At 36.2% G+C, this 14646-nt stretch overlaps 2 long non-coding RNA genes across 2 annotated transcripts in view; both read right to left on the bottom strand.

Annotated features, from left to right (window-relative positions):
- The window catches only part of LOC134801917 (uncharacterized), a 204840-nt gene that overhangs the window by 108652 nt on the left and 81542 nt on the right, over positions 1 to 14646 (bottom strand). The gene's annotated exons all lie outside the window — the stretch shown is intronic.
- LOC134801767 (uncharacterized) lies at positions 1977 to 9637 on the bottom strand. The gene is made up of 5 exons (XR_010145718.1): positions 9437 to 9637; positions 9035 to 9160; positions 7357 to 7501; positions 2972 to 3051; positions 1977 to 2105 (listed from the first exon to the last, which is right to left on the bottom strand). It is a non-coding gene; the product is annotated as an uncharacterized LOC134801767 (long non-coding RNA).

Here is a 14646-nt window from a genome sequence, read left to right as displayed (position 1 = left end):
AAAACGACACCCATGACGACTTTTATGTCAAAGTACACGGCAGACATGTTAGATTCCAAAACTGTCATCATTTTCGGAACCGGTACTCCCTGAAACCTATAAAACGACACCCATGACGACTTTTATGTCAAAGTGCACGGCAGACATGTTGGATTCCAAAAGTGTCATCATTTTCGTATTCTGCACTCCCTGAAACCTATAAAACGACACCCATGACGACTTTTATGTCAAAGTGCACGGCAGACATGTTGGATTCCAAAACTGTCATCATTTTCGAAACCGGCACTCCCTGAAACCTATAAAACGACACCCATGACGACTTTTATGACAAAGTGCACGGCAGACATGTTGGATTCCAAAACTATCATCATTTTCGAAACCGGCACTCCCTGAAACCTATAAAACGACACCCATGATGACTTTTATGTCAAAGTGCACGGCAGACATGTTGGATTCCAAAACTGTCATCATTTTCGAATTCTGCACTCCCTGAAACCTATAAAACGACACCCATGACGACTTTTATGTCAAAGTGCACGGCAGACATCTTGGATTCCAAAACTGTCATCATTTTCGAAACCGGCACTCTCTAAAACCTATAAAACCACATTCACGATGACTTTTATGACATGGTGCAAAATCAAAAATAGTCCTTATTTTACAGTTTAATTATTTTACATAATTCATAATCAGTTTCACACAGAAAGTGTCTTTATGTCAAAGACAAGAAAGATCAAAATGATTTTTACATGGATGTATTAAAGTAGTCAGTAGTTATAACTACTCGGTTACAGTAATCAGATTAACGACTACTTTATGTAACCTGATTATTGTAGTTAGGTTACATGTAGTTATGACTACTTGTAGTTAACTACTTTTAGTCGTAATAAGTAGTTAGATTACAAATAGTAGTTAACTGCGCCCAACAGTGCCCGTCGCCATAAACTCCGGAATCCGGTCTTGAGTCTCCCTCAGGATTTTCTGTATATCCTCAAGGGACTTCTTCCCGGCTTCATCCCCTCTCCGGTGAGGTACATAGGTTCCGACGATCCCAAGGGATTTGCACAGCACTTGCTTTGCTTCGCAGATGTCTTCGACGGTGAAACTCGACGCACGCGAATTCATCTGGACAGCAGTCGCCGCATCCATCGCTCCTTCCTGCACCAGCTTGTTTTTTAGTTGCAGGAAGGCGAGGAACACATTCACGATGGGTTGACTCGGTTCGGAGAGACTCATCGCGTATATTTGCTAGCGGCGGCCGAGCCCCGCTAATTTCGCAATTTATTAATTTAATTACTCATCAACGCGTCTACGTCGCTGCGCGCATTGCGCATTTTATTTTAATTGAATCAGATTCCATTCTAAGAACGATTAGTCGTAGTAGTAGTTATTTTCTTCCTTAAGTACTGAAATATACTTAATAGGCACTAGTATGGTTAACGCGTCCGAAAGCTTATTTCACGCACTAATAATATTAGACTAATATCGTCCGAGAAATGGGCCCCATTTCTCGGACGATATTAGTCTAATATTATTAGTGTGTTGTCATAGCAACCCATACGATTTGATAGTTTGTGAACTAATAATATTAGTCTAACGCCGTTCGAGAAATGGGCCCCTGGGGCCTATTTCTCGAACGATATGAGTCTAATATTATTAGTGTGTTGTCATAGCAACCCATACGATTTGATAGTTTGTGAACTAATAAGTAATAATATTAGTCTAACGCCGTTCGAGAAATGGGCCCCTGGTAGCATAGGTACTAATTTATAATACCTGTAAAGTTAATACATCGAGGTACTACGCCCACCGCCATTTCCCATCCTTTCGTCATATATACATACCTATACAAGAATTGGTCGTTTAAAGGTATAATATATATCGTTGTCTACGTACCTAATATAGAGCTTACTGCCTTATAGATTAGAGTAACAAAAAAGTCCCATATTATTTGATTATTTAATTACTTATACCAAAGTTGAGGAAAATACTAATAGTTACGGATTTGGTGTAAAAAATGCGACAACTTCATTACGGGGCACGTGGTGTGTCACGTACTTCCTTGTAATTACTGTACGACACAAGTAGAGCATACAAATCATAAACTGAAAAGAAAAAACAATTTAGTAAAATGACTCTAGGTAAGGTCAATGTATATAGAGAAGGCCGGCATAGGTATTATATATAAAATGTATTGCAGCGAAGAAAGCAAGAACTTTTGTACCCGTGCATCGCTGACATGGTCAGAAAGGATTCGCTCGTACACTGACTCGTACCAATGAGTTTTTCGGAACTTATATGTACTGAATATCATTTGATATTTACAACTAGCTTTTCGGTGAAGAAAAACATCGTGAGGAAACCTTCATACATCTGCGAAGAAATTCAAAAGATGTATGTATAGTAACAGGGGCGGGTTCTAGCCTGGAAAAGAAATACAAATAAATTGTTTTTTTTTTTACAGTACATATGGTGATACTTTACCGCACTAGTGCGATAATTAGCACATTACGTAACTATGTCGAAAAAAGGGTCATATGTACTGTAAAACATTGTACGATACATGTGCGAATAGATAATTCGCAACTCGTGTCGATATCACCACTCGGTGCAAATTTCCTATTTTGCGCTCTTGTATCGTAATATTACCTTTCACCATTTTTACACACTAATATTACTTAAGAGGAAGCTACAGCAAATGAAGTTGAATGTTTACACGTTTTAATCGAAGCCAAATGGCATAAAAAATCCACTTGGAAAATAGACTATATTTGCAAGGCCAGACCTTAAGCATTAACCTTAAAAAGTTAAAGTTGGTTGGATAGAAAAAAAAAACATATTTTCAATTCAGTTGTATGTGAATGTCGATACCCTGCATACTATAGCAGTATGATTTTAGCAGAAAATAGCTAGTGATTAGCTGAGGGATTGAATTTTTACTTAAACAGAAGTTTACTTTTAAAGTACATACCTATCTTCCTTTTAAAAATTTACGTTACTCCTTTTCCTTTAAAAAACTGTACGTCACAAGTAGAGCGTACAAATCATAAACTGAAATAAATAAATAGTTTAGTAAAAACATACCGGTCAAAATGAGCCTATACACGGTGTAACATGAGGAAACCGAATAATTTTAACAGCGTATTCCTGATCATATTTATAGACAAAAACGTCCTATAAACTTTTTTGAAAAACGCCTAGTTTCAGAGATAATATTAATTAAAAAAAAACAAGTTTTTATTGTTACATAGTGTAAAAGGCCTTTTTGATGGTGATGTTGCTGCTATGGGACGTAGTCTAAATATCCTTATTGATAGATGTCAAAAAGTGACAAGTAACACTTTGCAAAAAGTAGGTTTTACGAAAAAAAAATGTAATAAACCAATTTTAAGTAACAAGTTTACCAATAACATTTATTTTTTATGTACAAATACATTGACCTAAACTCATATAACATTTTTTCCTTCTTTTGACCTCAGAAATGCGTGGTTAAACTTATTCGGTTTCCTCATGTTACACCCTGTATGAGGTCAATGTGGGGGAGAGATAAGGGCATTTCTCAGGAGGGCCATTTTTACGTGTCTGGGGCAATAAATAATTGAATTTATTGTTCAATAAATCTGAATTAATTTAGGCATGATCTTCAGCCTATATTCTGTCTGGGACACAGTCAAATTATTTATTTATAATTTATATAATACAAGAAAAAAAATTCAAATGCCATAAATGATGTTCGGTGGGAGTATCCCGCACCCAGATTTTATGAAACAAAAAAATATTACTCAAGATGAAGCATTAGATCGGAGTTATTATGGGTACCTATACACGCATAAGGTATTAGTTAACTTATCATATTCTTTATATCACAATGATGTGTTTGCTCAACTCATTGAATAAAACCAAATTTACGATGTCCCGGGCTAGTGACTGATTCCGGTGTAATTTGCAAACCATGTCGGTACTCCTTCAAAGTTGTAGACCAGGAACTCAGTCTCTCAAACATAGTATACTTTAGTTGTGTCTTAACCGTTGAATAAAGTAGAGGTACAGTATAATAAAGTGATTTTGTTAAACGTTTCTCCGTCATTTGGTGGGTTTGGTTCTGTTTTTTTGAGATCGATTGTGCAATTTACTCCGAAAGTTTTAGTGCATTTATCGTTATGCAAGTGATTAAGAAATCCTCGAAAGTGCGTAAATCCATCATTATTACATCTACTCTGTATCATTCATGCTATTTCTGTAATTGCTAAAAAGCGATAAATTTTGACATTGCTGGTGTTGATTTCCATGGTTTCATGGATATTTTGACCACCGATATCAAAAAAGTGATCACTGAATTCAAACCCTGTTTTGTAAACTAGTTTGTTGTACTAATTTATCACACCTAAAAAGTGCAAGATACGTTGTATAAACGTAAAATTATGTTGGTAAGTAAATTATGTCATAACGTACACAAATTCACTAGTTTACTATGAGTAGTTTTTTTAAACCAGACGTGTGTTGAAACTTGTAGACCCAATGTTTCTTTCTCTGTCTTGATATTCTCTTCAAACCAATGAAGTAAATTATGTTCATTGTCCTCTGTATCACCTGAGGCCTTACACCTCGATATTTGGAGTTCACGCTTTAAAACTCTGTTATTCAAAAATACTTGTTTTCCGTATTGCATCACATTGCTTTATAAGTGCATTAAATATTTTTGAGCATTGAACACTACTCAAAAGTTTCTTGTTTATGGGGTGTAGTGTAGGTAACATATTTGGTAAGGTAAGTTTTTTTTTGATGCGTGTGCGGTCGGATTGTGTGAAACAAACATCTTCTCCTTCATGGCACTAATGTCCGAATTAGTGGTCGACATGTCTGAAACTCGTTCCAGGACCATACATCGCCCTATTATATGAGGACAGTCAAATAGTGTGGGATATTATCTAGAGATGTTGTTTTACAAGCCGTAATTTGGTTAAGTATTTTAAAATCTTGAGACTATATAAAATTAAATTTATGTAAGCTTTCGAGATCATTAGCATTGTTACATCGCTTATCATCAAATAAGAATGAAAAATATGATTAAAATGTAATATATTTGAGATATACAGGGTTGGGCAGATTAAGTGACCTACTTTAAAATAACCATAAAATTAAAACTAAACTTCAAATTGCAATATTAAACTTGTTTTTATTTTAAGCATACTCTATATTTACAAAATTAATTAATTAGCTCATATCGCTCTCCTTTAACCTGTACAACTCTACGCATTCTACCATAGAATGAGTTGCACGCAGCACGCACTACCTCATCTGGTATATCGTCACATAGGTTACCAACCGATGCTTGAATGAATTTAAATTCATTCCTTGTGTGCTCCAAATCGAAGGTCGAGGAGATCGTAAAGTATGTACGAGTCAAGTCGGGATTCATCCTGAGGGTGGAATCTCGACACAGTGTGAATTTTAATTATTTTGTGCTGAGCGTTTATACTAACCATCTAGCGACCTTCACCAAGGAGGAGTTTTGGCCGAAGGGTGTCAAGTTCCGGCGGTTCCTTGGCCGGCTCCCTGACACTGCGGGGTTGCGAACTACATCGCAGCCATAATTGTGTATTTTTAGTTTTAAGATATATTTTGTAATAATATGTATGCTAGTTTAAGGTATTTATCTATGGGCCTATAGTTGCCTGAAAATAAATGTTTTTCATTTCATTTCATTTCAAATCCTGCTGAGCATGTATCCCCATATAGAAAAGTCCAACGGATGCAAGTCTGGTGAAGCTGCAAGCCATTCTTGCCACGGTATAAAATCTGTCAAATTTGTTCGACACTAGTCTTGTGTACGTTTAGCTTTGTGAGACGGGGCACTGTCTTGTTGAAAAGTAATAATAGTACAACCCCATGCAACTTTCGGATATTTACTAGCATATGACCGTGCAACACGTTCTGAATATAATAGTCTTGGTTAATTTTTACTCCCCGATCAATGAACAGCAGTGGTAGTTTGCCCCTAGGTGATATGGCACCCCATACCATGACAGCCGACGAAATCGCTATACAGCGATTTCATACGGATAGCGGATAGCCATACGGCTAATTTGTCTACTGGAATATCCCTTAATGAAGCACCGTAAACACGATCATTTTGTTGATTGTGGCTATCTTGCAATTGAAACATCTTTTCGTCGGAAAAAATAATTTTATCCCCCTCATGCCAAGCTAGCAGGTCCCTGCATTTTTTCACTCTAGCGTTTTTCTGGGCATCTGTCAATCCATGAGTTTTTTGTTTTTTGTAGGCCTAATCCAAGATCAGGTCGTAATATATGACTCATTGATCGTCGGGGTATTTTCATATCTTTAACGAGTTTACTTGCACTTTGGGCTGGTTTTCGCCGAATACGCTTACGAATGCTTTTAATTATATTTTTGACAGTGAACAGATGGTTTACGACCAGATTTGGGCCTGGTTCTTGAAGATCCTGTCTTTTTAAATCGTCAAATGTTTTAGCTTCTTAAATATCTCGCACGTTAAGAATTTAATTTTTGCTTGTATAAATTTACAACGAGCTGGCGTTTCGCGTCCATGTTGAAAACAATATAAAAACAATAGATATCAAGCTGAAGTCTAGAAATCATAAAGACGGATAAATTCTCTATTAACAAAAAATTATAAAGTAAAAAAAAGTACCTTTATGTTTAAGTAAAATGGCAGAACAAACTAGGACACTTAATCTGCCCTACCCTGTAAAATTGAAATGTGATTTTTGTGTAAGTATGCATTATTGAATTCTGTGACGCAAATTGATTTCAGTGCCTGCACATGATTTCGGTGTTTTTTTAAATCTAAAATATATGAAAAACTATAAGGTTCTAATGGAGGCCTCCACTACAAATATTTTTTTATATTAAGGGTAGATTTTAGGAAACAAAGTCGCATATCAAATAACTTAAAAAAAAATTTGGCACCGAAGTCACTCTATATTTAAACTGTCATTATTAGTAAAATATTGTTAGAGTTCAATACTACTAAAGACAGTTTAAATATAGAATGTTTTAATAAATAATTATAAGTTACCAGTGGTAAAAGGTGGGAAAAAAATCCCAGTAGTTACCACTGGTAAAAATTTGGTGGTAACTAGTGGGAATAACCCATTGATTTTTATAAATATTTTTACCGATCAAACAATTATCCTCTAGCTGCCCGGAGACCTATAAAAAGGTCTCCTGTTCCATTCTAATTTGAACTTTGTGTTGACAAAATCAAGATTTAATTTTGCTTGACAATGAAAAAGGTATGGGCGGCTAGACGTTAAACACTTTTCCGACCAAATTGCGGATAATATATGACTATAATATATCCACACTTACCTGCCGGGACAACTAAGAGAGGTACAGTGTAAGCGTATTTATGTGTGAAAGCAATTATCCAAATGCCCTCAAACAAATGTATGCAAAGTGCCAATACAACCGAAACTATTAAATAACATCTAAATTTTTCATTTTCTTCTTCCCACTGTAAAACAAATACAAATATATAATCGTAATTTCACGATTGTGAAATCGTAATAACACGGTACGATTTACTTAAACGGGACTTAATTACGTACGTATTGGTTCTATTCTATACCACTCACTCACATACTCATTTACTATATTGCTCATTCATCATCATCCAAGCGTCGTCCCGGCATTTTGCCATGGCTTAGTCCAGGGACTGAAAAACCACAAAAGAACGGTAACCTAAAATAAATGTTTCAATAGGGGATATTACTGCAATGTTCAGCCGCCAGAGTGCAGCACTACCGACTCAGTAAATTCATAGAGTAACTTGCCTTAAACTGTTTTTTGACAAGTTTTCACAGACAATAAAATATGACATTGATGCATCAAGGCGGTTTGTTGACAAGGGCCTACCGGTAAACGCGAAAATCGAAATTTAGTTATCTGCCTCTCTATCGCTCGAATATGCAAGAGTGATAGAGAGATTAGATAACGAAATTTCGATTTTCTTGTTTCGCGGTAGGCCATGTGATTGACGTGACGTGTGATGTGTCAATGTGGTTTGTTTACTGTATGTGCCACAAAGGTGCCACCTACGCAGAGCTTTGCCTAATATTCCCTATTGAATAGGTATCCAACAGTAGGTAACGGTACCCAAATAAAACGGCAAAATACCGGTAAGTACCTAAAATAAAGGTATCATAGAATAGGTATCCAACAGAACAGAACAGCCAGTACAGTGGCTGTTAACAGCTCATTATACATTACAATAAAAATTTTTTTCCGAAAAAACGTTAAATTGGCACGAAACGAGAGATGACCCATTTATATTAGGTAAGTAATATTACTATCCGAGTTATTCCACAACATAAAAACATAAGTTTTAGCCAAAACAATATTGTTTGGTACAAGCTTTTAGCGCTGACTGTACTTTTTTTACCACACTCAACTAATACTCATCGAGACAATTCTAAAAACCTCAAACACAATTAGGTTGCGTTGTTTCATCACAGAGTTCCTATAGCCACCTCCTGTCTCCATCATCACACAATCGGAAATCGCGAAGTGGATCACATTTAGCTTTTACAAGGCTTAACCTACACTAACTAACAAACCAGCTGACATACTAACAGGGCATGTTAAATAAACGGCCATTAGAAGGAAAAGCAATGTCAGCAATATCATGACCAAATATAATCCATACATGGAAAATCCAGCTGAAATAGAAAAAAAATATGTACTTAGGTATTAAGTATTTAAGGATCAAACGAAGAATAAATCACAAAAGTAAAAAATAATAGGATTACTAGGATTAGTTGCTTTTAGTCATACAAGAGACGGTTAAGTTTTTGTCACCAAAAAAGAAAAAAGATCACGATTTTTTTTCTTAGATATGCATAGGTATTTGCTTGACAGACTTAAGTATATTTTTACAGTTTTGAGAGATTAGCGTTTTTAGGTTATAAATTATTTGGAGATGACAGGTGTAATCCTACCCCCCTTTGAGCATCCTTTGAGTTTGAAAAATATTTATTATACAACGTACTTGATTCGTCGAGTGTTGTGTATACGTAGGCAAGAGGCAAGCTTGTTATAACGTATATGACCGAGATTATAGCGCACCCTGTGCGCAATTCTAAGCAATAGCAACACTTATTCAATACCATGATCACTGAAACACAGAACAAAAAGATATCAAGGATTTGAAAGTTTTTGACTTATTTATTTTCAATACACTTGCTCGTAATGTCGAAGTTATTGAACCGCTTTTAGGCTCATAATCCTAGATATTAAACTCGCACGCTTTTTCAAAAGAATTAACGAACTTGTGCGGTAATGTTATAATTATTCAACTAATGCAGTAATGTATGTTAAAAGTTTTTTTATTGTACCTTTACTAACTTTTTTAGCAATCAAAATTTTATTACCTACGTTTTCGTATACATACGTTTTGTTCTTTTTTCTTGCAAGTGTGTTAAAAAACGTCGTTTCAAATTTCAAACACGTGTGCTATGGTCATTACGTCATTACTCATTAAACACATTGGCTTTCTTATTGCGCGCTCGCTTGCAGCTGGCGCGCACAATATCGCCTCGAGTTCATTGACCAACGCAGCTCACTTGTATCTTGTATCATAATTAGTCTGTTCGAGATCCTGAAAACGGTGAAAAATAGAGATACTACTCCTAAAAAAAATAAGTTCAAAAACTAAAACCCGACTACTGCAAATCGCGCTCTAAAAAGTATGAAACAAGATAGAATTCTTATCTGAAATTATCAAGCAAGCAAAATATACTTTTTAGAGCGCGATTTGCAGTAGTCGGGTTTTAGTTTTTGAACTTATTTTTTATTTAATTAATTTTGGGGTCATGATTTCGTTACTAACTATTTGAAGTCACTTTATATTACTTTTGCGAGGGCGTCCTCAGTACAGAAATGCATGCAGAGCGCCGCCTATATCGGGCTACGCCCGTCTCCTTTAATATGAGAGCGCCGATGGCGGCCGTCTTTGGAACGCGTACGTCGGGCTACGCCCGACTATTTTAGTATGAGGGCGCCGAAGGCGCCCGGCTTTGGAACACGTACGTCGGGCTCCGCCCGACTCTTAGTATGAGGGCGCCGAAGGCGCCCGGCTTTGGAACGCGTACGTCGGGCTAGGCCCGACTCTTTTAGTATGAGGGCGCCGAGGGCGCCCGGCTTTGGAACGCGTACGTCAGGATACGCCCGACACTTTTAGTATGAGAGCGCCGAAGGCGCCCGGCTTTGGAACGCGTACGTCAGGATACGCCCGACACTTTTAGTGTGAGGGCGCCGAAGGCGCCCGGCTTCGGAATGCGTACGTAGGGCTACGCCCGACTATTTTAGTATGAGGGCGCCGAAGGCGCCCGGCTTTGGAACGCGTATGTCGAGCTACGCCCGTCACTTTTAGTATGAGGGCGCCGAAGGCGCCCGGCTTTGGAACGCGTACGTCGGGCTCCGCCCGACTCTTTTAGTATGAGGGCGCCGAAGGCGCCCGGCTTTGGAACGCGTACGTCGGGCTACGCCCGACTCTTTTAGTATGAGGGCGCCGAGGGCGGCCGGCTTTGGAACGCGTACGTCAGGATACGCCCGACACTTTTAGTATAAGAGCGCCGAAGGCGCCCGGCTTTGGAACGCGTACGTCAGCATACGCCCGACACTTTTAGTGTGAGGGCGCCTGGCTTCGGAACGCGTACGTAGGGCTCCGCCCGACTCTTTTAGTATGAGGGCGCCGAAGGCGCGCGGCTTTGGAACGCGTACGTCGGGCTACGCCCGACACTTTTAGTACGAGGGCGCCGAAGGCGCCCGGCTTCGGAATGCGTACGTATCTTGTAAAAAAAATACTGTTTCATACATTTTGGCTGATCAAGACTTATACCTATTCACGTTATAAAATGTTGCAGGACATTAAAAAAACACCATGTATAGCGGCCAAACAAATTTCTTTTGCAAAAACCTTCTTGTATCGCCGTTGTCGCGTAACACGCGGATAGAATCCAGAGCGCTTGTAGATTCATAGTTCGAATTACCTAACCGATAAATTACTGTTTTATCTGGCGCATGCAAGCAAAGCCGGGTGCAAAAGCTAACAATATTTATATATTTGAAATGTGCTAATTGAGCTCTTTGAAATGATGTATAACACGTCATCATCACTTAATTTAATTTTTTTGGTTCGTGACTTTATGACCTCTAGAGGGCGCCGTGTTCATTTTTTTGTGACGTCATATAGCCCATAACTAGCGGACGATTAAGACAATTCGAATGACACGTCGTTTGTCAAATTTCAATGAGTACTTTAGAAGTTATGAGGGAACAGATGAACATACACATACATACATACATACCCACAAACAAACCGGTCAAAATCATAACCCTCCTTTTGCGTTGCCGTAGTCGGGTAAAAATACGTGTGATACCTCAATAGATTCGTCATGATGCCTAGAAAAATGTATTCGAAGCATGTATTTTCACACAAAAAATATCAAAAGTTGTAAACAAAAAAAGGGGGGAAAAGGTAGTTATTTTTTATTTCCCCAATATCTCAAAAAGTATTAATATAGAAACCAAAATTAATGTTATCAAAGAGGAGGATATTTCCAATAAAACATTTCATACTTGCAGAACTGTATCTCCATTATTTATACTTTTTATTCAACGCTGAACACAGCCCTCCGCGCCTCATTTTCGGGAAACGCGCGTGGCGTGAAAAAGCGATTACGTAACATTAAATATAATTTCAAAGGTATTAAATATTCATAGAAATAAAAAAAAAATATGGTGTATTCAAAACATATTAACAAATGTCCTACTAGTAGAATTTTTTTTTTTAAAGTTATTTTTTCAACAAGTTAGGTAATTATTAATTAACAAAATTTTCTCGAACATCCTTCTTTATTGAAAACGAAAAAAAAAAGGTATAAATAACTATCGTAAAATTATGTCACTCTTTAGAGCCCTTCTCATATACATGCTTAATAAGATCACATTATAAAAGTTTTAATAAAGTTAATACTCTGCTTAAAATAAGTTTTAGAATAACATAGAAAATTGACAAAAAACGAAAAATCAAGGTAAAATTGCAAGATATAAAACAGTATTATAACCAAACTATTATTTTTTTCAGAACTTATTAAGCATGTATATGAGAAAAGCTCTAGAAAATGTCAAAATTTTACAATAGTTACCTATTTATACATTTTTTCTTCGTTTTCAATAAAGACGGAAGTTTGAGAAAGTTTTGTTAATTAACAATTACCTAACTTGTTGAAAAAATAACTTTAAGATAAATTTCTACAAGTAGTACATTTGTTGACATGTTGTTAATACACCATAGTTTTTTTAAATTTTTCAATGAATATTTAATACCTTTAAAATTATATTTATTACGTAATCGCTTTTTCACGCCACGCGCGTTTCCCGAAAATGAGGCGCGAAGAGCTGTGTGTGTTCAGCGTTGAATAAAAAGTATAAATAATGGAGATACAGTTCTGCAAGTATGGAATGTTTTATTGGAAATATCCTTCTCTTTAATAATATTAATTTTGGTTTCTTAAATATTAATACTTTTTGAGATATTGGGGAAATAAAAAATATCTACTTTTTTCCCCCTTTTTTGTTTATAATTTTTGATATTTTTTGTGTGCTAATTAATACACGCTTCGAATACATTTTACTAGGCATCATGACGAATCTATTGAGGTATTCACCGATTTCAGGATCTCGAACAGACTAAATATACTAGAGTTAGACCTAGAAAAGTGTGCAACGATTTTAATAGCACACGCAGTGCAAGTGTTATCTCAAAGGTCAAAATTCTATGAACTTATCACGTATAAATAACTTGCACTGAGTATGCTAATAAAATCGTTGTAGACTTTTCTTGCTCTAACTCTATTATTTGTGTCGCGTTACTTCAAACTCGGGTAAATCCATTTTTTCGATTCCGTTCTTCGTCCGAACGGGACATAATTATAACATAAATTTATAACTATGCTATTTTATAACTCAAAGGCTTAAAATAAAATGTATACATACATATAAACATACATTTATTATTTATTATTTAAATACATTTACACGGCATTACAGCATAATGCCAATACACCGCATAATTAAACTAATTACGTATTACAAATACAATAAATTAAATTAAATTGCCCGCGAATTCGTCTGCGTGGAATTAGTGACAGCAGCTAAAGTGGGTATAGCGCCTGAATAATGCTAATAGCAATTATTGAATTCGCGCATTGCTTACTACAATTATTAGGCAATTCATTAACTCTTTCAATTCCACTCGCCTTTGCACTCTCTTCAGGGATGATTTCCGACATAAAAACTATCCTATGTCCTTCCCCGGGACTCAAACTATCTCTATACCAAATTTCAACTAAATCGGTTCAGCGGCTTAAGCGTAAAGAGGTAACAGACAGACAGACAGACACACTTTTGCCTTTATAATATTATATATAATAATATATATACTAGCTTTTACCCGCGACTTCATCTGCGTGGAATTAGTACCAGCAGCTAGAGTAAATACAGCGCCTGGATAAAATATAATAGCAATTCGAGCATAATATGGTCTGTCTGTCTGTCTGTTAATAATCTGATAAAACACATTAAAAAGTGTGTACATGGGCTAGAGTTATTGTTATATGCACTGTTTCAAAAATTCAGTGTTGAGTATACCGTAATAATAATGGGTGATTTTAATGTGGATCTCCTGAGAAATACTGTACAAAAACGACAATTATTGGACCTAATGGGGCAATATAATTTGAACCCTATGCACTGGTCTCCAACTAGAGTAACTGATAAGTCTGGAACGTGTATTGATCATGTATATTCAAATTGTAAAAAAGGTACCTGGGACATACAGCTTATAAGAAGTCACCTTAGTGATCATGATGCTCAGATATTTAGAATACATACCTCTCGTAATAACATCTCTAAACCGTCAGTGTTAAGGAGAAATATTTCAAAAATCAATACTTATAATTTCGTGGAAGATTTATCAAATCGAACATTTTATAATTTATTTCGTTCTAATATGCAACCCGTTGACAAAATGAATAATCTAATTCAAATAATTAAAAATGCTTTTGACATTCATTTTCCTTTAAGAAAGTACCCGCAAAATAATTATAATAAGATAAGGTGGGTGGATCAGGAAATTATACTAAAAATGCAGTTTTATGATGACCTTACTAATTTAGTAGAACATTACCCAATGAATATAGATTTAATGGACTTTGCAAGCGAGTATAAAATAATGTTAGATAAATTAAAACGCGAGAAACGATATATATACATAAATAAAAAGGTCAAAGAATCCGAAAACGTTAGAAAAGCAATATGGGGCATTATTAACACTGAAACCTGTAAAAAGAACTGCAAGCCCAATCCTATTGAGACACTGTTGATGGCGAATACTGGATCAAGCTCTGGTCAAAAAGAACTAGCGGATAAAATTAATGATTACTATGTGAACCTAAATAGCTCAGTAAATAGGCAAACTGATCTGGAAAAGGCACTTTGTTACTTGGATAGAAGCACTAGTTTAACTGTGGCTAAAATAGGCACATTTTTATTTACAATATCGGAAATAAAACAATTACTTAGAACCATAAAAGCAAA

This window comes from Cydia splendana, chromosome 23 (genome assembly GCF_910591565.1).
Source record: "Cydia splendana chromosome 23, ilCydSple1.2, whole genome shotgun sequence".
In the NCBI taxonomy this organism is placed as follows: domain Eukaryota; kingdom Metazoa; phylum Arthropoda; class Insecta; order Lepidoptera; family Tortricidae; genus Cydia; species Cydia splendana.
The sequence above is the reverse complement of the archived record's forward strand: the minus strand, read 5'-3'. Positions and strand labels throughout refer to the sequence as shown.